Genomic DNA, 21,231 nt, shown 5'->3' on the forward strand with positions numbered 1-21,231 from the left:
TTGTTTTTTCTGTTAAATTCAATGCAGTTATTCCTGGTCTGTATCAGTGTACCTGAGAGTAAAATCAAGCCCCATGTATTTTTCCAGAAGCAAATATCTTTACCTTTGATATTAGTAGTGCTTTAGGAGGCTAAAATGGAATTTTAAAATGAAAAATGTGCAGTGTTATCTTTTTGCAGTCTCTGCTCTTTCTTTGCTTTCTGCCTTTCTTTCAGTTCAGATAGCAAACACAGACTAGTCAGTTTCGCTCTGGTTCAGTCACCTTTGCTTTTTGATTCATGAACATCCTCACTGAACGGCTGTGTCTGACTGCAAATGCAGAACTGCATGGGCACGCTTAAATTAAAAAATGATTCAAACATTTACGCTACTCTTAGATTTTTAAAATTTGGACCTGAACTACTGGACCAGAAGTGTTCTGACTAGTGGCTGTCAAGTTTGCATCTCTCACCAGGGCCAAAGCATAATTTTTTCGGGCCCAGTACGAACTTGTAACACAGGCCTCCTCCCACACACATACCACAATCCCTCATCCCATAATCCCTCATCAATTGCCAGTGCCACAGACACAGTCTCTGTATTGAAATCATTTTCATCTTGATTTTGTTCATCTGCTTCCCTAGTTAGTATATTGCCTGACTGCAGAACGGCCTTGTCTGATTTGAAAAACTGGAGGCTAGATTGGTGTCCTTTAGCTTCTTTTAGTTCCCTTTCTTTTACCTTCTTATGTTTCTGGCTGCATGATTTGTATATATAGCCACCACCAGACATGGCAGTATGGGGTGTGTGTGTGTGTGTGTGTGTGTGTGTGTGTGTGAGAGAGAGAGAGAGAGAGAGAGAGAGAGAGAGAGAGAGAGAGACTGTGAGTGAAATAGACACTTAGGGTATGTCTACACTGACGGTGGCAAAGTCGCCGCCAGATCGATTTTTCTGGATCGATTGAGCGGTCAGTGTAGACTCGCTCAATCGATCAGGAAGTCGACTGAGTAAAACCACCCCCTCAAGTAGCGTAGCGCTGCGTCAACGGTAATCACGTAGTGCAGTGAAGACGCTGCGCAGAAGGGAAGCAGCACAGTCGACGGGAGGTACGCAAGTTACTCTGCGTAGTTTGTGTAACTCCTGTCGACTGCCGCCGAATCGCCAGGTAAGTGTAGACCAGGGCAAACGCACATATATTTTGGGCCTGCAAATCCTACCAGAAGCAGCAGCACTGGCTCCCGCTGTCTTATGGTGCTTTGCTTTGCCCCTCCCACCAGCTGTCCCTCCCTCCTGCCTATGCAGATGGAACTCTGGGACAGGTAGTTCTTGATCTTGATGTCACAGAGAGGAGCACAGGAGGAGGCCTGACCATCAGTTGCAGCAGTGTTTCAGGTTTTGTCCAGACCAGGGCTGATCTGAGCTTCAGCAAAGTCCAGATTTTCAAAACAGCACAGCTCCATGCTGGCAGCTCAAAGAAAGGGCAAGATTTGCAAGTGTTCAGCACCGAGCATCTTGCACGGACAACATGCTGGGAACTGGCATCTTTGAAAATCTGGCCCTTAATGGCCAGTTAGGTACCTTAATACTTTTAAAAATCTGGTCCTTAAGGGTTGAGGAGTAAGAAGAGTAAGAAGTGCTGCTTGAAGGCCTGATTCACCTGTAGCTGTAAAGCAGGAAATGCTGTCATAACCAGATAAGAGCAGGACTGGACAGGACACCTATCATTCTGACTCTCCTCTTTCCAGTCTTTTATGAATTTAGTAGCGGCGCAGGGGCTGCGGAAACCCCGCCTGATTTAGCCTGTGATAGGTTAACAATGGCAAACTGTCCCACTTCCCAGAGCACATCGCATCTATCCACCATAAACTCAGTTTTCGCTGGGTTTCCCCATAACTTGACAAGGTACCGCGCAGGCTTTCCAACCTCATCTCCCCCATGGGCAAGGAAACTTTCCCAGCCCTTCCTCAAGGAGTGGTGCCTCACCACCCCGCCATCCATTTTACTGATGTAGCATCTTATAGTTTTCGCTTAGCCATTTATTATTCCTGGGTCCCTACTTTAACACAGTTTTGGCACAGACCAATGCTGTTTTTTAAATGCCAAGGTGAGAAATGCTTCCATTACTGAGCAGGTCACCATTCTTTTCTGGTGTCAAGTGATGAGTTTCCAGACTATAACCACGCTGACATTTGCTATTGCCCTTAGAAAGTAGAAGCATTGAATGGAGTCATAAATAGCTTGTTGGCTGACTTCAATTTTGCTTCTTGTCAATTTTGTTGCTTCAGTTGGTAGAAATTACTACTGAAGGTTTCTGAACAAATATTAAACATCAAGTTTCCTGTGGTATAAATAAACCCTGTGGAGAAGAGGAAAATCTTACATCTGTGTTTGTTTTTTGTTTTAAAGATAGTTGCACTAGCATTTATATCGGGGCCGGGGGGGGGGGGGGGGGGGGGGGGGCGGGGAGAGGGGAGGGAGAAGGGACGACAAAGAGGGTGCTTTCCTATTTCTGTTAACATGTTAGAGCATGTAGTAGCACTCTCTGTATTGTGTATATTAACCTGCTGAGTTGGGTGTTAGTCTTAATATTATTTGTATTACTGTAGTATCTAAGAGTCCCAGTCATGGACCAGGATTCTATTGTGCTAGACACTGTACAAACAGATTTTTAAAAAGTCACCACTCCAAAGAGCTTACAGCCTCCCCATTTTACAGAGAGTGAAATAAAGGACGATAGATAAAGGGGGACTTTTCAGGTTTAAAATCAGAACCAACATTGTTACTAATAACACCGTATAATGTTACAAATGAAATATTTTAAATATCATCTTTTTTCTCATACTAGTTACCATTCACTGTTTGCTTACCTTGAGCCTTTTCCTCACCTTTTCACAGAAACTAAATGAGACAGTTTCACTTTTGTTTCTAGTCAATTCCACTTTCAGGTTCTCACAGGCTAAGGCTGCCAGCACTATAAAAGATTGTTTTGAGGTTTTTTAAGTGTTTCTGGGGAAATCTGGGGGGAAAAAAATGAGGAAAATTTTTGTGGGTTTCAGGTTTTGTAAAAGCTTATTTTTATGAGACCTAAATTTGTGGCTAGCTTGGACCTGACAGGACATCAAGTTAGCAACATGGGAGTGATCGTCCAAATGAGATGAGATCATGAGTGTGGGCGTGACTATGCAAATGAACCTATGAGCACTGTAAAGGTGAACTGGAGACTTCACAAGTTTGAGCAGACTTAGACAGTGCACGTGCAGTTAATAAAAGAACTGTACCTCCAGAGTCCTTACTACACGCTACATGCTGTTGGATGTTGTTGGGAGCCCAAGATGGAGCAGTTACTTCTTCCTTGTCTCTGGACTTACAAGAAAACCCCACAGAAAAATGTCAACGTGAGCAAGTTTGAAATGTCCCTCATCACCACGCGTGCTGGCAGTGACATTTCTTCATGTGACAGGCCCAGCAGTGTGGCTGAGATGGGATGAGCAGCAGGAAGATACGCAGGATTTAGCAGAGGTCATGGCTGGATTTGAAAGGTACTGTGGCTCCAAAAAAAATGTTGCTTATGAGAGACATATGGCATTTCATTTATAATCAACGGCAATATGAACCAGTTGATTCATGTCTGACTGACTCGAATTTTAAAGCTCAAACCTGTGAATTGAAGAAGCTATGTGACGCTTCAATAAAGTCAAGGCTGCTACATGTTAAAACCATCCAGCAATTGCAGCTAACACAGCCAGCTTATTAAGTGTTGCTTCCTACGGCTCTATTACTGCTCATTATATCTATGTTCCATGACCTGCACAGGCTGGCAAAGACTATCTGGGCAATGGTTAAGATAGTTTTGACCTATAAAAACCACGAATGCCTTGCTCCCTACTTTGCATGAGACCATACCCAAAAGGAGACCTTGCTCCTTTCTCTCCCATGTGACACCATGGTAGTTGTGATCATCCAAGTCATTCAAGCTACCAGCCCTTGGTTGCATTGCTAGAAGGTTTGGTGGCAAGTTCTTCTTGGGAAGATGCCCAGGCCTCAGGAATTTTTCTGAGCACCCACTAGTGTGCTAGGTGTTTCGCAGAAACAAGACGTGATGCGGCTCCCGTCACCGAGCCTCCGTGAATCACAGCTGAGGATGCCAGAGTCAGGACAAACTGCTGAGAAAAAGGGCAGCCTGATGGTTATTCTCCCATTAGATTCACCAAGCCAGCAACAAAGTAAACTTCTGTCTCATCACACTGGCCAACAAGAAGGCAAAAAAGCAGTCTCCTTAGGCATCCCAGCCCTTATTTCACCACCCAGACACTGGAGTTTATGATGAGTGGTTATTGAAAACCAATTTCATCAAACAAAGGGTTCTTCTGGTCTCAAAAAATCAGCCACACAGCCAGGTCAATAACTCAGCTCTTACGTAATAATCACACTGCTGCCAAGCCTTTAGTAACCAAAATCTAAAGGTTTATTATTATAAGAAAAGAGTTAAAAGGGTTAATAGATCATATACATACAATCACTGCAAAGTTCTTTTATGGACTCAGCTTTAACCTGTATTTCTCTAGTCTAACCTAAAGACTTCCAATGCTCTGTTCCAGCTGACGAATAAATCCTACTCTGCTTTGAAAATGTTACTTGGGTGTCATTGCAAACCCTTGCTGAGGTGCATTAGTCCCTGAAGTCTGTACAAGTCTCGATCAGGAGTCTATCTGAGTTGGACTCACTGGGAAGAGTTCATAGTGTGAAACAGAAGTGCTGGAGTCCTGAGGTTTGAGTCTAGGATGCAGTGAGGCTGTGGGACTTACTCTGAAGGAAGAGTGGGACTCTGTGGGGATCTGACACACTGAAGGGGTTCCTCTAAGTGACTGTTTAAAAGTTGGGGAGTAGCACAGATCCTGTGGCTCCATGACAGTTACACTAACAGGATGAGGAACTGGCTTACCTAAGGCAGGTAATGGGTAATTATGATGGGACTCACTCCCGCAATGAGGCTCTTGCTATGGGGTTGGTGTGAATGGCGGGGAAGTGAGCACCTGGCTGTTGCTGAAGGCTGTGATGTTCAGACACGAAATCAGTTTTAAGATTTTGTAGTTGCATTTTGTCAAATATATTTCACATGTGCTGGATGCACCTAGAGCGTGGCAGATTTTGTCACTGATTGTAAGGTGCCCTGGTAGTTAGTGAAGGGCACCAGCATAAACACACACATAAACTCTCCAGCCGCCTCTGTTGCTGCGGGCCTAACATAATGTGACTGACTCAAGATTGGTTTTTGGATGGTTTGGAAAATCACTAAGTGCCAGGGGACTGGTTTCGCAGTGTAATTTCCCTACCTCAGCTAGAGATATTCTTCTGTGGAAGAAGGTCCACTGCTTCCCTGAGGAAGCCCCACAGATCCTCCCACTTTTAAGCCTCTCACCTTCGAAGGCCATTGTCCTCCCGGGACCCTTTTCAGAGGTCATCCATACAACTCCTCGATTTTCTAGCTGGATTGAGGCTGAGTCAAAGGGAGCTTCCCTTTCTCCAGAGGCTGTGCTCTGTCTGCACATTTGAGTAGGACTTCTTCCTTTATTTTTGGCCTGCCTGAGACTAGGTAGGGCAGGCAAAAGTCATTTTTGGAGGCACTAATTGTCCCTTGTACTCCTCCCCTACCTCAAGTCAGGAGACAGCTGCAATCATAACACAACTCAGCAGCCCCATCCTCTGAGCCTGGTTCCAAAACTATGTCAGAAATGCAGCCACAGGCGAGATAATCATCCATCTGTTGGCTTTCCCCCTCCAATAAAACCCTAAACACGCCACTGCCAAGAGACCCTTCAACTCCTTCATCTTGAGAGGTGACAAACACAGGGCCAGAAATCCCCTCCGTACATTACTTCATACCCTTTGAACTGTCATTGTTTGTTAAGGTACATTTAAACAAAGCAGACAAAAAGCTTCTGATCATCTTCAGACTCAGCTTAAAAACTTCATTGACAACTATGTTAAAAATGCATTTAATCCACTAGTGTGTCTCAGGTAACTGAGAATAACAAACGAAGGGCTGCTCTTTGTTTCTCTGGTACATAGCAGTTCCTTGTTTTGTGATGACTCATCTCCTTGCTTTTCCAATCACTCTTATTGCAGGCTCAGGAAAGAGGGTGTAATTTTTTAAATGTAACCGCTGCATTAGGTCACTTACTGCCACTGGTTCAGAACAGCTAAACTCCCATGTTCGCAAACTACGAACTGGAAATCTCATGCATCGCTAATCACCAACAAGCACAGAGCTTCGCTTATGGGGGTTCCCCAGGCGCAACACAGAGCTACCTACTTCCCAGGGAAAGCAGACCAAGACAGCATATGCTATGAATGCTTTGTGCTCTACCCTGGCTGCCAGTCCACTGCAAGATCCTGAGTCTGATCAGCAAAGGTTAAGATTCAGATATTCCTCTCTGCCGCATGCAGCCGCGAGGGGGGGGGGGAAGAATTTTGATGTGGTAGTGTTTCCATCTGGCACTTACGTGGTACCAGTGTAAATCATGGCACAGGCTGCAAGGTGGCAGAGAATGTGTCATGCCATTATCCTACTCACTACAAGGCCTAAGCTGACTCCAGTGAGCTCTGCATCTCGCCATAATGGCAGAGCTGGGCGCACACCTTGCAGAAGATGGCCTACATTTTCAGAAATGGCCTTTATTTTGAAGGTGCCCATTTTTCATTCCTAGGGCTGAACTTTCAGAGATGCTGAGCCCACCTCTGAAAACGTGGGCTTACATTCCTCTTGCATCCCAGAATCTAGCTGTGTGGTCTTCAGACCAATGAAAATGCATGCATAGTTGCCACAAGGCCAATATGTCGCTTCCTCCTCAGAGTCTCTTTTGGGCAGCACAAAGCTTTCTGTAAGCAAACTTCTTCAGGTCCCCACCCCCAACTGAGCTTAATCTCCTTGAGTCACCCTGCAAATGTTTATGGGCTGCAGGCTTGGTTTAATCTGTTTAAAACTGTGCAGCAGCCCTACTTTCTTTCTTTCAGTCCCTTCAACCCACCATCTGTTGCTTTCCCGCCTTAGCTTCCCCTAACCTTGGGCAGCGTCTTCAGTCTAAACTACTTACTTATGCTTGTTTCTTTGACTTGAACACCACTTATGTAGTCTGTGATATGCTGGGCTTTCCTTATAAGGTATCCCACCACTTCTCTACATTTCTTCCATTGCCCAGTTCTCTACAAAGAAGGCAAAGCAGGCTCAGTTCAGGTGACCAGCCGGTGATTTGCAAGGTCAATAAGAGTGTTGCCATTTCTCTCTTTGCCAGTTCACACTGCACTTTTGGGAAAACAAATGGATATTTAGATCCAATTTAACGTCTCTCTCTCGTGCATGTAAATGTGCCATAAGGTGTTCTTCACTCATCATTACAAGGGTCTATGACATTTTGCCCCCCTGGCCTTCCGGCCCAGGGGCCTTCAAGGATTTTTGCAGACAGTGGAGATAACTTGCAAATCGTTAGTGACGTTTTGTGAGATAACAACAGTATATGGTCAGAATGGGCAAAGTTGTAACACGCTGCCATTTTCTTCAGCAATCCCATGTCCTGAATGTGGTTTTTTGCACAGTGGTTCATAAAATAGAGGTGGGGCAGAATAAACTAAGCTTTTGGAAGATTGTAAATATATTGCATTAATTAGACAATTTTACCTTTACAACGTATTCAACTGATATTTCTAGGAAACATCTACATGAAAGAGATTGCCATGTGTTCCCTGAAAATTGATACTATACTTAGAACGTAAGATTTTTTTTTAATGAATATTCATGCAAATTAATGCCAATTACTACAGCTCAGTTCTTTACCTTTGAGGAAATCTACCAGACAGTACTAAACAATGTTGGAAAAGGCAGCCCAGGTGAGTCAAGAGGGCCCAAAGGTGAAAAATAGCAGCTTCTGTTGAGCCCCATCTCACAGGAAACAGCTTTCCAATTAGTTTACGCCAGACAAGCTGGCTTCTCCACTCTGAGAATTTTGCTAGGTCTATCGTTCATCTAGGTCTTGTTTTTGTCCTATAAATCACAGTCAGTATGATACAGTGAACTTCTGAACTGCCATGTTATCTTATTTAGATGCTACATGGAAGAGTAGTAATGCCTAATAAATAGCCCATCTTTTTCATCCTTGCTAATAATTTGTGTGATCATATACAATAATGGGATAGCACCTAGACAATGGACCATCAGCAAATTCGTGTTTACTTGTATGTAGCTAAACTGCTTAAAGAATAGCGTTTCTTATAAAAGCTTCTGTTCAGTCTTTCTGCCTTCTTATCTGAATAAACCAAATACTGTACTGTGTGGGGGTCTTTCAGACATGTCCACCGAAGCGGAGATCGTATCTACATTCAGTGAATGTTGTCAGCAGGTGACTTTTCTATCTGGTCTCTGTCATAGTCTAGGCACCTAGTGTAAGGTCAAAACTCACACTCTTTCACTTCATTAACTAACAAATGAACAATAAGGTCTTCTCCAAACCTTCTCCCCAGGCTTGGTTCTTCCTAAGGTTCAAATTCAGGGCTTCTCAACCCACTTTCTAGATGCTCTCTGTCAGGGCAGCCCAGCTCTGAAGTTTTCTCCCTTAATTTTTAATTCCTTTGAGCTCGTGGGCCCTTCATCCAAGCTTGATAATGCTGGCAGGACAGGGCAGACTATTAATCCCGTCCTGCCTTGGTCTAGTGTGGGGTGTCTCCTCCCCGTCAGAGATGTTAAACACACAATTGATCTTCCACTGTTCAGCATGCTATTCAGCAGCTGTTTACTGGAGGTAAGTGCATTTCCAGGGTACCCTATGTATATTGGCTGAAATCTTGACATACATATTAAGTTGTTTTACTCAGCCTATGCTCAAACAAGCTTCCATTGAATTCAGTTGAAATCTGGCTGAGGAAAAAGTCAGTCATAAATGAGAAAAGGAAGTCAGGATATGGCCCATTCTTTGTAAAGAGCACTGGAATCCCTAGGGAGGGAACATGATATATAACTGTAAGGTATCATCATTAACAGGCTGTGGAGAAATTATTAAATGTATTAGCACCCAGCCATGTAGCTCAGTGACAGCAATCTCCATTAAAAAGTCAACATGGGCCATGGATACCACACAGTGGTATCTGAGATAATACAGTTGACTCCCCCTTACTTAGAGCGGGAAATGCTGTGCAGTAACTGATATCAAATATTAATCTTTTAGTATGACCACTGTATCAGACTGTAATGCTAGATAGACTCCAATTTTCTTCGTCACTGGATAGATATCAACATTTCCTTGTCAAATTACTTAAAACACATTTTAAATATACTTTATAATATTGGGTCTATTGATCTGATTGTCAGTTTATTTTAAATGAATCCAAATATCACAGGATTTAGGTGCCAGAAGCTGGAGCAGCTTTCAAACTCCGGATTGTTTTAGTCCAGACTGTGCAGCAAACACACCATCTGAAGTTTGTTGGTTGAGAGGCAATCAGAATTTCAGATCCTGCAATTCACAGTCTGAGTGTCTAGGTCCTTTAAATTCCCCTGGAATAACTCTTTTGCTTGACCAGGGTACGGCTAAAGGGTGGGTTTAAAAGGCTCGTTATTTCTAATATCGAGGGCTGATGGTGAGCAGAGCATGTGTGTGTTAAATCGTTATGCTTGAGTCTTCACTGCTTTCCCTGGCTTCAGGTCCATTAATGCTATAAACAAAGGCGAGTCATTTATGTCAGCCATTGGCCTTTGCCTTTCCATCAGTGTTAGAGGAGATAAAGATTCCTGAATGACCCTCAGAAACAGAAATGCCAGCTAAGGAAGATTCCCAACTATTTTAGGGTATGGCCTCTTCAAGTATTTCCTTGTCTGACATAGGCTTGGTCTACACTTACCCCGGCGATTCGGCAGCAGTCGACGGGAGTTACGCAAACTATGCAGAGTAGCTTGCGTAACTCCCGTCGACTGCTGTGCTTCTGTTCTGTGCACCGTCTTCACTGCACTGCGCCGACGGGAGCCGCCTTCCCGTCAACCCAGCGCGACGCCACTTGTGGGGATGGATCAACAGTGTCGACTTCTGGATCGACTGAGTGGGTCTTCGCTGACCGCTCTGTCGATCCAGATAAGTCAATCTGACAACGGCGACTCTGCCACCGTCAGTGTAGACATGACCTAGTAAGCTAGGAATTCAGCCAGCCCAGTGTCAGGACAGTTGGAGAGCTGGATCTGTGATTGTTAATTGGTGTCCTCGACTTCATGCTCACAAACCAATTGGGGTGATGTTACAGAGCCCACTTCTAAGAAGGCGGCAGCCCAGCATGCCTGCTGAGGTATTACGCAGCTGCTTTCAAAAGGAAGAGTTCCCCCTGGAATCGCAATTAGCCTCTGCAGCTGCTGAACCCAGCTGACTCCAAGCTCCTGCAAGCCAGAAATCATAGACGCTAAGAGTGTCTGGAGCAGGCCCTGTGTGTTATCAAGGAACCCCTTAAAAAGACATTTTTAAAAGTGTATAAATGCACACCCAATAGACAATGAAGCCCCTGTTGTGTCTTTAACACTAGACCATGATGATGCCACCTAGTCATTAAGGTACTAGAGGGGAATAATAGTCTCTATCTACAGTACTAGGTAATGTTCATTGGAGGAATTCTCACCAGACTCCCGGGAGAAATAATTTTCTTTTCTGACCTAACATTAACAGACAAAACAAAAAGGAAACTCACCTCCAGGACAAGCATGTCAACGTAAGGTTTACAGGCTGGCTTTGACTGACAGAACTCAGGCCATTCAGAGTTAGGGCTGAAACCTCCAATTTTACTCAACCTGTTGTACCAATGTGTCACAGGTATTAAGGTCTTCTCTTAGAAAAGCCATAAAACAGTAGGGGACCTTATGTACCAAATGAGCTGTGATTACTAGCTATAGCAGAGGTGAGTTAAAAGTGGTGTTTGAGCCTTTAACTTAATTTCACATGTTTTTTCAATTTATCTCAATTCTTTAAATGTTATTTCAACGTATCTTTTTGTGAGCATGCACAAAGACAAAAGTATATAGTCTGAGATTTTACATGTACACACAAACCCGCACATCATGCAGTTATTGCAAAACCACCCCCACAGTCCTTCATTTAATGTTTGTTCTGCGAAAGGAGGCAGCTATAAGTCTTCCTACAGTATCGTCTCTATTCATTGCTTGCTCATAGAGCTACAAGAGACAAAAACAGTGTAAAAAACTCATGGGGCTTGGCTAACTCTGAGCCATTAGGAAATGTCAATAATTTTGTAAAACCAGCGAGCAACCATAGTTGCATTTTATTCACAAAGGGCCTCTCTGCATTTTTAATTAACTACTTTCTAACCGGCTATGCTCAACAAATGTACACAAAATACTGGATGGACAGTAAAGATAGCCCCAGTGTCTTTATGAGCCTCCTTGACTTTGTCCAAGGCAGAGGTTGTAATAAAAGAAAAAAACGTAAAGATTTATTTTACAGACAGTTGCTGCAGGAAAAAAATATTAATTTCTACATAAAGTGGTTCATTTCACTCTGAGCATTTTGTACCGTATACACCTTGGCTGCATGTCAGCTGTTATTGTATGGCAGAAGCTGTATCCATCTGTAACTTTCATTAAAATAGAATGCCATTGCATAATTATAGTTGGGTTGGTTTTTTTTTTACATGGAATACCAGTAAATCTTTCTGTCCATATTAGACGAAAGATCGTGTATGGGTTCTGAATTTAAATCTAGAAAATGGGTGGTTAGCATCAAAACATAACATGGAGACTAAGCATGATAAACACAGAAAAGACAGACAAATTGTTACAACATCAAATGGATGTTACTCGATGTATGCCACTTTTCGCATCTCCAGATTAGCTAGCAAGAGAAAATGTCTGTTTCAGAACTATATACTTCTCTTCCTCAGTCATTTATGTGCTTTAAAATGATCTATACCTAGTTCCCAAATTAAACATGGATAATTCAGTCTCTCGTTTGTTGTTCTGAATATATCCCTATAGAACGGCTTTAAGTGAATCGTTCAGAAATAAGCTCTCTGCTTTTCTGGGGATATCTTCTTATTAGAAGAACCCCTCTGGAACTTATTAGAAGAATGATGCTCTACCTTTAGCCCCTATGACAATCAGAACGAGGAGGAGGGAGTAGAACAGAAAGAGAATTCTTCACGTTATGTGCTTCAGCACGCCTGGAATTGGCTCAGTCAGGAATAGTCATTCTTATTCTCAGTGAGTTTAACACATTTGCATGCTGGAAATAATTTACTCTGTTGCACCCTCTAGTGGGTTTACTATGTACTAATCAGATCCTCCCCTATTTTGTTGTTTTTCCCTTGGTTTTCACACTAGTTCTATTAAAATTGTGGAAGCACCTATTAAATAAGGAAAGTCACAGAAGGTGTCATTAGGTGCCAAAATCAGATTTCTTTAATGTACGTTGCCATTTCACTGTATTTTAAGATTTTGTTTCCAATAACCAATGCCAAGGCATGTAGTGTTCTTTCATTTTAAATACTTATGAATGCCAATTCCTGATTTTTACAAGCTAGCTCTTTTTTTGAGTCTCAGCTTTTCTATGCCAAGGAAAAATTACATTCTTTCATTAAGGTCAAACCATATATGTCATACGGAGAAAACTACAGATACAGGGAGAAAATGTTTTGTGCATTATTAAGTTGCTATAGGCCAACAACTACACTAGCTGTGTTCAATAGATTTGTGTGTGTGTGTGCAAATTTGCCAATGATAAAAAGCCACATTATTAATTATTTAATTGATTCTGGAAGTGTTCATGATGTTCCTACCCTAAAGAGCTTATACTCTAGAGAAGTCCAGACACAGCCTGAGAAACAGGGCAAGAGATGAGGGAACAATAAACTCAGGCCCCAGTCCTGCAGAGATTTAAACATGTACTCGCCTTTACTTATGGTGAGTAGGCCTGTTGGGTCTGATGCTACTCCCCAGAAGTCAATGGGACTTTTGTCTTTCATTTCAACAGCAGCCAGACAAGGCCCACTGAATTCCATGTAACCACTCATCGTGCTTAATGTTCAGCACGTGTTAAGGTTAAGTTTTTACAGGCCTGGGCATAACGTTCAGATGGTTACTGGCTACCTGCTGATGGTACAAAGTTTTGATAACAATGGATGAGATCGTCACCCCCGCTCTGGCCCCTTTACGCCAGGTGGCATAAAGAAACTCAATGGGAACGTCTACACTGAAGATAAAAAATAACACAGCAGCAAGTCTCAGAGCCTGTGTCTATAGACTCAAGCTCACGCTAGAGCACTAAAAATAGTTGTGTAGACATTCCAGTTTGGATGGGGAGCTCAGACTCTGAAGCCCAGGGGGCAGGCTCCAGTGTGAGCCGCAGTGAACATAGCATGAGTCCTGTTAGCCCGAGTCTGTAGTCCTGAGATCTGAAATGTACTGCCACTGGATTTAATTTGCAGTGTAAATATACCCTTAAGTCTAAAAGCTGGTTGGGGAAGGATTCCCCCAGCTCTGGAACTGAGGAATACAGCCATCAATCTGCCACCTGAGGACCCCTTTCAAGCCCTGGCATAGAGGTGTGTTGAGGGCAGGCTGCACATAGGCAGCGAGGGACAGGTGGTCATAGTGTAGACATTTCATCAGGGCTGTCTGTGTTAGGCCAGGGACCATGGAGGCATCCATAACTGGGATGGCCCAAAGGTGGCTTCAAGCCATGATAGGTCTCCTTAATCCTAGTTTGTGAGTTCTGTGCTGTGCCTCAAAGACCCATCCTACCATAATTGGTCAAGATGAGCCTCCTCTGGCTCACATGCATCACGTCTGTAATACTGAGGGATTCTTAACATTTTGTTAGGCCATGTCTGCACTCCAGCTGCTACACAGCATAGCTACCACACTGCAACTGTGCTGCTGTAGCACGATAGTGAAGATGCTTCCTACATAGATGGAGGGGGTTTTCCATTGATGTAGATAATCCACCTGCCTGAGAGGTGGTGACTAGGTCAATGGAAGAATCTTTCCGTTGACTTAGCCACGTCAATACTGGGGGTTAAGTCGAATTAACTACAATGCTCAGGGCATGATATTTTTCAGAGCGCTGAGCAACATAGCTAGGTTGACCTAAGTTTTGGATGCAGACCAGGCCTCAGTGTAACTCACCTGAAATCCACAGGCACCTCTAAAGAATGAATCTTCATCCTAGAGAACCCGCACGATTTGGACATTGCTCTTCTAGTTCATGGTGCCTGAAACGGCATATGACAACATAAAACTTGAATTATTACGTGCAGAAAACAAAATGTAAACCTTCTGCAAATTGAATTATAAAATGTGCTTGCAAAAGCTATATTTTTATGTCATCCAGTTTAAAAGAAATCACCATTACCAAACTGACTAGGAGAGTTGACATCGCTTTAAATGAACTAATTGACATTAAACTCTTTTTTTTAAAAGGAATTGTTTAACTGAGGCACTGAAAAGCCAAATGCTAGGCATTAGTTAACAATACAAAATTAAAAGCAAGCAAGCTATCTGATGTATAAGAAGAATTTCAGGAAAGAATGTATACAGATATTTTTATTAATGGCCATCAGCATTTCATCAGTTATGTTATATTGTGCACATCTCAAAGGAAAAGATAGCATGAGAGTGAAAATTTTGTAGGAGATTGTTGATAACAAAGGTAGCAGAATGAAGAGAATAAAACGAATACTGGTTCCAGTATCCTGGAGGCAAAATCTAAAACACAATGTCATCAATATCCATGACATCTGAGAAAAGAGTCATATAATGTTAAAAATATATATTTAATTTTCCCCACTATGGTAAGCCTGAGGAACTTGCTCCTCTGCTGCTCACTGTAACATTGTCAGTGGGTGAAGTGAAATTCACTCCACTTCAGGATGAGACTTATGCACCACTTCAGTCCCACTTTATACTACATACACCAAGAAAGTATAGGCTTATCTGTTGAACATAAATGGTGCTTTAGAGCATAGAAATGTAACGTTTGCTGAAATGTAAATTTGAGTCAAATCTGGGAGATGTGGTTGGAATTTAAGCTGTGTCCATGGAAGATGGAATCCTTATAGTTACTGTAACCTGAAATTTCATTTCCCATCAGGATTTTAATTTTTAATTTCAGGAAGCATTATGCAGAAAATTGAGGCTCTGGGCCAGAATCCCCACTCCCTTATACTTTGGGCAGTCATTTGCACCTTTGCAAATTGAGTGCAAAATAATATCAAATTGAATTCTCCAGTCGCATCCGGGGTAGTGTTCTACACTCACTTTGCACAGATGCAAATGGCTACACAAGGTGTATGTAAAACAATAAGATAGTGTGGTGATGAACAACTCTTTCAACTACAGAGACCAAGAATCATACTAGGGTTAGGCGACAAGTGAAATGACCTTGGTGAGCTCAATTTAGACTTTCATGGATTATTGTTCATATCACAGAGCAATCACATATCTGGAAGGCACTGGAATAAGAGAGTTGTTACAAATCAGGATGGAATTGCATGGATGTAGGCATGTGGGAAGGCTCCATAGCACATAGCTGTCATTAGCCTCTTGTTTTCATGGATAATAAATATACCCAACATTTAAGGCAAAAACCTACTGAAAAAAGCCCTGGTCATGGAAAGCATAATTATGTATATTGATCAGCAAATACCATAATCCTGAGTTTTAATGCCTATTAAATATTATTAGCACAAAGTGAGGCATAGCCTGAGTATTTAAATCTAAAAAGATGCTGTAATATGACTTGAACATCTATGTGTAAACTATTTAGTGGAAGAATAACTTATCAGCAAATTAATTTGATATAAATAGACTAGTCTTATGTGTTCTGTTTTAGCTGTCAGCAAACTCAGCACTCATAAAGTTGATCATCAGTATTACTGATTCAATCAAATAAGGCTGTTACAGAATATAACAAGAACTGTTATAATTTGGGCTGAATCAGTTATCTTTGCTACCTTGTGAATAACAGTATGAAAGAGTTACAGAAAATGCTGATATAGTTAAGATGACCTTCTTTGGTTCAGTATGTTACAGGCATAGTTTTTTTGTTTTGTTAGTAGGAAGGAGAAAATTACGTTGGGCTAAAATGAATACTAATGAAACTCCTTAGTTAGCTTGCTTTGTGATAAGAATAAAAAAATGGAAGTATGTTCCTCTAGAATCTCAAGCAATTTTTGCCCTTTCTTCTGATAGAAAGATTACTGACAGTAGAGGAGAGCAAAGTAATTTCATAAAATATCTTCATTTTTAAGAATGCTTTTGTTGCAAAAATGTTGGTACGCAATTTCTTCAATCTACTTTTTAAGGCTGTAAAGAAAAAGTACCTATTTGTTCTGCACTGCAACAATGCCAGCTGCATTCAATCAACTAAAAAGCTGCAAGCCATAAACCTTCCTCCACAGCTATAGAAGAAAAAAAGGCAGAGCCATAAAAATTCATCAGGATAATGTAGAGATGAGGCGCGTTTGAATCACCATCCCTGCAATCAACCAATCACTCATCCTGTGGCATTTACAGCACATCTCATTCCCCTGTTCCTTAAGGACAATTGATTTTCCTGATTCCATTAGCATAACGGCGAGGAAAATGACTGCAGTGCAATATTTCTGGAAAGTTCCAACAAGTATGCTGTGTGCTGGAGTGTGACCATAATAATAAGCTACCTAGCTAGCAACTGCGTGTGCTTCTGTTGCTGCTGCTATGGTATCACATCAGAGTGAAAAGGACACAGACTAAGCAATTTTGGGTTCAAGCACAGAAAAAAAATGTTTTCGCAGAATATAAAACAAAAACTCACTTAAGCAAATAAACATAATTTCAAGGAGGGCCGATCAGTAGGCAACATCTAGGAACCCTTGAGCATTATTGTGTTATGGTTAATAATTCCATTTTCTGAAACATTAGCAATACTTCTGCATTCCTCAATGGCTTTTCTTTTCTTCCTGCTTTTGCTCAGGTTTAAGAAAGAAGAAAATGAAACTTTAAATACCACAGACTCCTTATAAATATACAAGAAGAATGCATCAGTGGATTCCCCAAAGAATATATAATCATCCACAGCATTACATAGTCATCAGCACTAAGCGGGGGTCTACACATTTTTCAATTTTTCTCTTTGACTTCGACAATAATATCCACTCTGTCCTAAATTATTAAAGATGATGAAACTTTATTGGTGAACATGCACAGTCTAACTTTAAAACTGTACATTATTATCTTCCCTTGTAAATGTATTTTAAAGATATGTTAAGCTTTTTTGAAGCGTAATTAGGAGACTCAAACAACATAAAATACTTTTCATCTTGTGACGAATCCTTTAGTCTTTTAAGGTTCTATCTGTTGTACATTTTAAGTCCCTTTATAGTTTCAAACCAAGTGTCTTAAGTATGTTAAATCAAACCCTAAATTGAATTCAAAATTGATAGAAGGCTACCCAAAGAACTAAGAAAAGTCTTCCTCTTACAAGTAGTAAAAATCAATAATTTTCACCCCTTTATTTGTTATATATCTCTCATTCCTAGAAATATTATTTCATTACTACTCATGACCATGGGGTGAGGAAGAAACCATCACCCATTTCCAATGGATCCTCTGACATGGTTATGATCTTCTTAGATTTAATTTTAGGCCAGTAAACACAATAAAAACACGATGAGACTACTCACATGCATGAAGTTATTCATGTGCTTGACGGTGAGAGTTTTAAAAGTGTCAGTATTGATCTAACTCTGCTCCATTTGTCAATTGACCTCAGTGGGAGCAGAGTTACATGTGATATTAATGTCTGCTCCCCTGAAGCCAACCGACTTCAATGAAAGCTGGGTACCGTCAAGAGCGAGCACTCTGATAATCCTATCCTAAGTGTTTGTAAGATCAGGACCTATGGGCTGGATGCTTAGAAGCACAAAGTGACCTTACAGTGCTCGGGAATATCTATCAGGGATTTCCCCCTGTGCAGGAGAACTGAAGCTGACTAAGGCAGGTTTGTAATCTCCTGTACCAGTTCTCTCTCCTAGCTGTTGGGCAAAGGGAGGGACAGGACATGGGCAGGACATGCAGTGGCCATGATGAGGCTCAACTCTCCACTAGCCTAAAATCCTCAGAGAGACCTAAGTTAGAGGGCCTCTTGTACTGGGTGAAATCTGGCGCCATAATTGATGGTCTCCCTGCATGTCTAAACAGACATGGAGTGGGATAGAGACTCTCTCCCTGTATCTCTACACACTGGGCTTAATTTGTCTGATCTGACATGAAATTCACAGGACGTGCTTCTGTCACCTGATTACCAATGGAAAGAAAGATAATGTGGTTGAGTGTATGTTTGACACCATTATCTTTGAAGAAACGCTCTATTATTAACTCCATGTATCTGTAGCTTTTAAATCTAATAATCCCTTGCTATATTGGCCATCCAGTTACACTGCCTAATAGCAAATATTCATAATTAAAAATTAGCGCTTGATGGGGCTTTGCATCCTCAAAGCACCGTACAGACAATAACTGACCCTTACGAAACTGCCATCGGGGACAGCAGGTAAATATGATCACTCTCAGGGGGGGATGTAATGAGACAGAGGGGAATAGGTCCAGATTTTTCTAAGCACCCTCAACTCCTAGGCAGTTCTGTAAGTGTATGGCACACAGGAGACAGAAACTCCAGGTCTCTTAAGCTCCTTGTTCCTACCTACACCACAACATACCAGTCAGCATCTCTGAAAATCGAGACATTTGTTTAGATGCCTAAATATGAACTGAGGGCCTTGCCTTTAACCATGCAAGTCTAAATGTTGGCCCTAGTGCTTGTGTTTAATTTCTTTAGTTTTCATTCTACTTGGTGTTTATCTTGCACGTTCACTCCAGTAGGATCCCCAAGCACTTTACAAAGTGTACACCGGACTCACGTGTAGACCCCTTCCCTTATGGGAGCCTCTGAACCATGCCAGGGGTGTTTTGATTAGGGCTCTATTACTTTGTATTGACTCCAAAGGACTGCAATTACTTCCAATCAACTCATAGGGGCTACGCACTGTGAGGACTACAAATCCCATGATGCAATGTTTGGCAGCCTGATGGCTCTGTGAAGTGGAAAGTCAAGAGATCCTACAGGGACTGCAATGATAGGCTGGGAGACTGCAAGGTGGGGCACTGGCTAAGGAAAGCTGGAGGAGAGAAGAGGTTGGACCGGGACCCAGCTATGCTACCTTACCAGGTGTAGGTGTCCCACAGGCTAGGAACTAGTAGCAGTTGCCTTTATTTAGATCTAGAGCTTTGAGAGACTCTGCTGTCCACCCCATTCCTGCTCAGACCATGTGGCTGGTATTAAAGCTACACCACACCTGCACATTCACGCATTCTCAGCAGCCAGCCACTGAAGGCTGCAGTCAGAAAGCAGTGGTCATGCTGAGAAGTCATGACCTGTGCACGCAGGAAATTGTGGAAAGTGTCAGCACCCCAGAGACTGTCCTTGTTTGGGAAGCCCCTGTCGGTCCCCTTGGTGGTCTGGTGTGAAAGTACTGGTGCTAGGGACAATGTCTCATCACAGACTAGCTGTGGCAAAGACCAGGCGGGCTTTAAGGAAAGCAATGCCTGAGTAAAGTTGTTGGTTGTTGTTTTATAACCGGGATTATTACCCGCTGCCGCTGTGTCCATTTTAACCTTCTTTCACTCCTACTATTGGGACAGCCTTTGCTAATTTAGAAATACCTAGTGGTGCCCTTGAACTCCTGTTTATCAAGGGCCCTGTAGCAAGAAGTGCCTGGGATTTTAAAACTATAGGGGAGTGCGCATTATGGGAAGGGCTCAGTTTGTATAATGCTAATGGTGAATGTTTCTGTGTACATTTAACGGGTTTTGTTTGTTAATTTCACCTTTATGTTTATAAGTCGCCACCATTAGCTGAACTGTTGAGATGGGACCTGGTGACTTTTCGCAGACATTACTGTAGGTACTCTATTTTAGTCTACTGAATTGTCATTGTATTTTGCTATATAATGTCAAGTCAAGCTGTTCCTGGCTCCAGTTTGGGTGTTTAATGCTTTCCTTAGAGCAATACATATCATTTGCCTTATCTGCTAGACTTCTTGCATGGGTTAGGCTGGAGTTCTTCCTGGAAGCTACCAAGGTACTCTGACAGAGGTAATACAGTGGATATTCAGGTGCAGGCACCACCAACTGTCATTCTTCCTATTAGCAGAGTGCTGCTGCAGATGGGTGGATGGAAGATTCCCATCTATCCAACACCACTACAGGGACCTCCTTCATTATCCTCAAGAACATCAGGCATCCAGGCAAGAGGTGAGCACATGCCTACTCCTGGGTAATCAGGGAGGGAAGAGAGGGTTACACATATAACCTCACACATACAGGCAGCAGCATGGGCCAAAGAACTGAGCATGGGGCCCTGTGCCACAGACTCCTGAATTCAAATCCCTGTTGAATGCTGACTTGATCTTGGGCAAATCACTTGACCTCTCTTTGTCTCCATTTTCTTGCCTGTAAAATGGGGATAATACTATTTAGCTACCTTTCAGACTGCTATCAACAATTAGTTAATATTTGTGCAGCACTGTGACAACCTGGTCTGTCTCTTAAAGGGATTGAGTATGTTTCTAACCACTTGGTTTCTGTCACCAGCACTTTGAAAATACAAAGCACTACCTAACTGCTAATGATATTTATTATCACTGAAATGCAGCCATTGCAGAGCAGACTGTAGCAGGCCGTTTAACAGTGCACAGAAATGCTGTGCGACTGCTTAGTATAGAAAGACAAGAAAAATACTGGAGCCCAGCTCTTCATTGGCTTGCACCTTGCATCATTATTAACACTGATGGAAAGTGAGTGTAAAATGATCCCCAATCAGAATGCTCCACTCTGCCTGCTGGCAGCATTGAACGCCCAGTTTACGCAGTTGTCCGAGACTACACAGGGTCTAATCCTTGGCTGTGCTGAGGCTGCTTGCTGCTACACTGAAAATTCAAAACAACCCTAAAGCTGGAGAATCATCTCATGTAGGGGGATCCTCTGGTGGCATCGAGCTGCCATTGCAGTTTCTGTACCACCCTGGCGTAGCTGCCAGAGTAGGGGGTATGGCTGGGCTTCCCATGGGGCTATTGGCATTTAGTGTCATGTAGAGCAGCGTTCAGGGATAGTCATGCTGAGGAGCCAGACCAGTGCACAGGTATCCTAGGACTGGGGGATCACAACCCACTGCTGTG

The sequence above is a fragment of the Emydura macquarii genome, unplaced genomic scaffold (genome assembly GCF_026122565.2).
Source record: "Emydura macquarii macquarii isolate MOO-44397 ecotype Brisbane River unplaced genomic scaffold, CSIRO-AGI_Emac_v2 contig_3506, whole genome shotgun sequence".
Taxonomy (NCBI): Eukaryota; Metazoa; Chordata; order Testudines; family Chelidae; genus Emydura; species Emydura macquarii.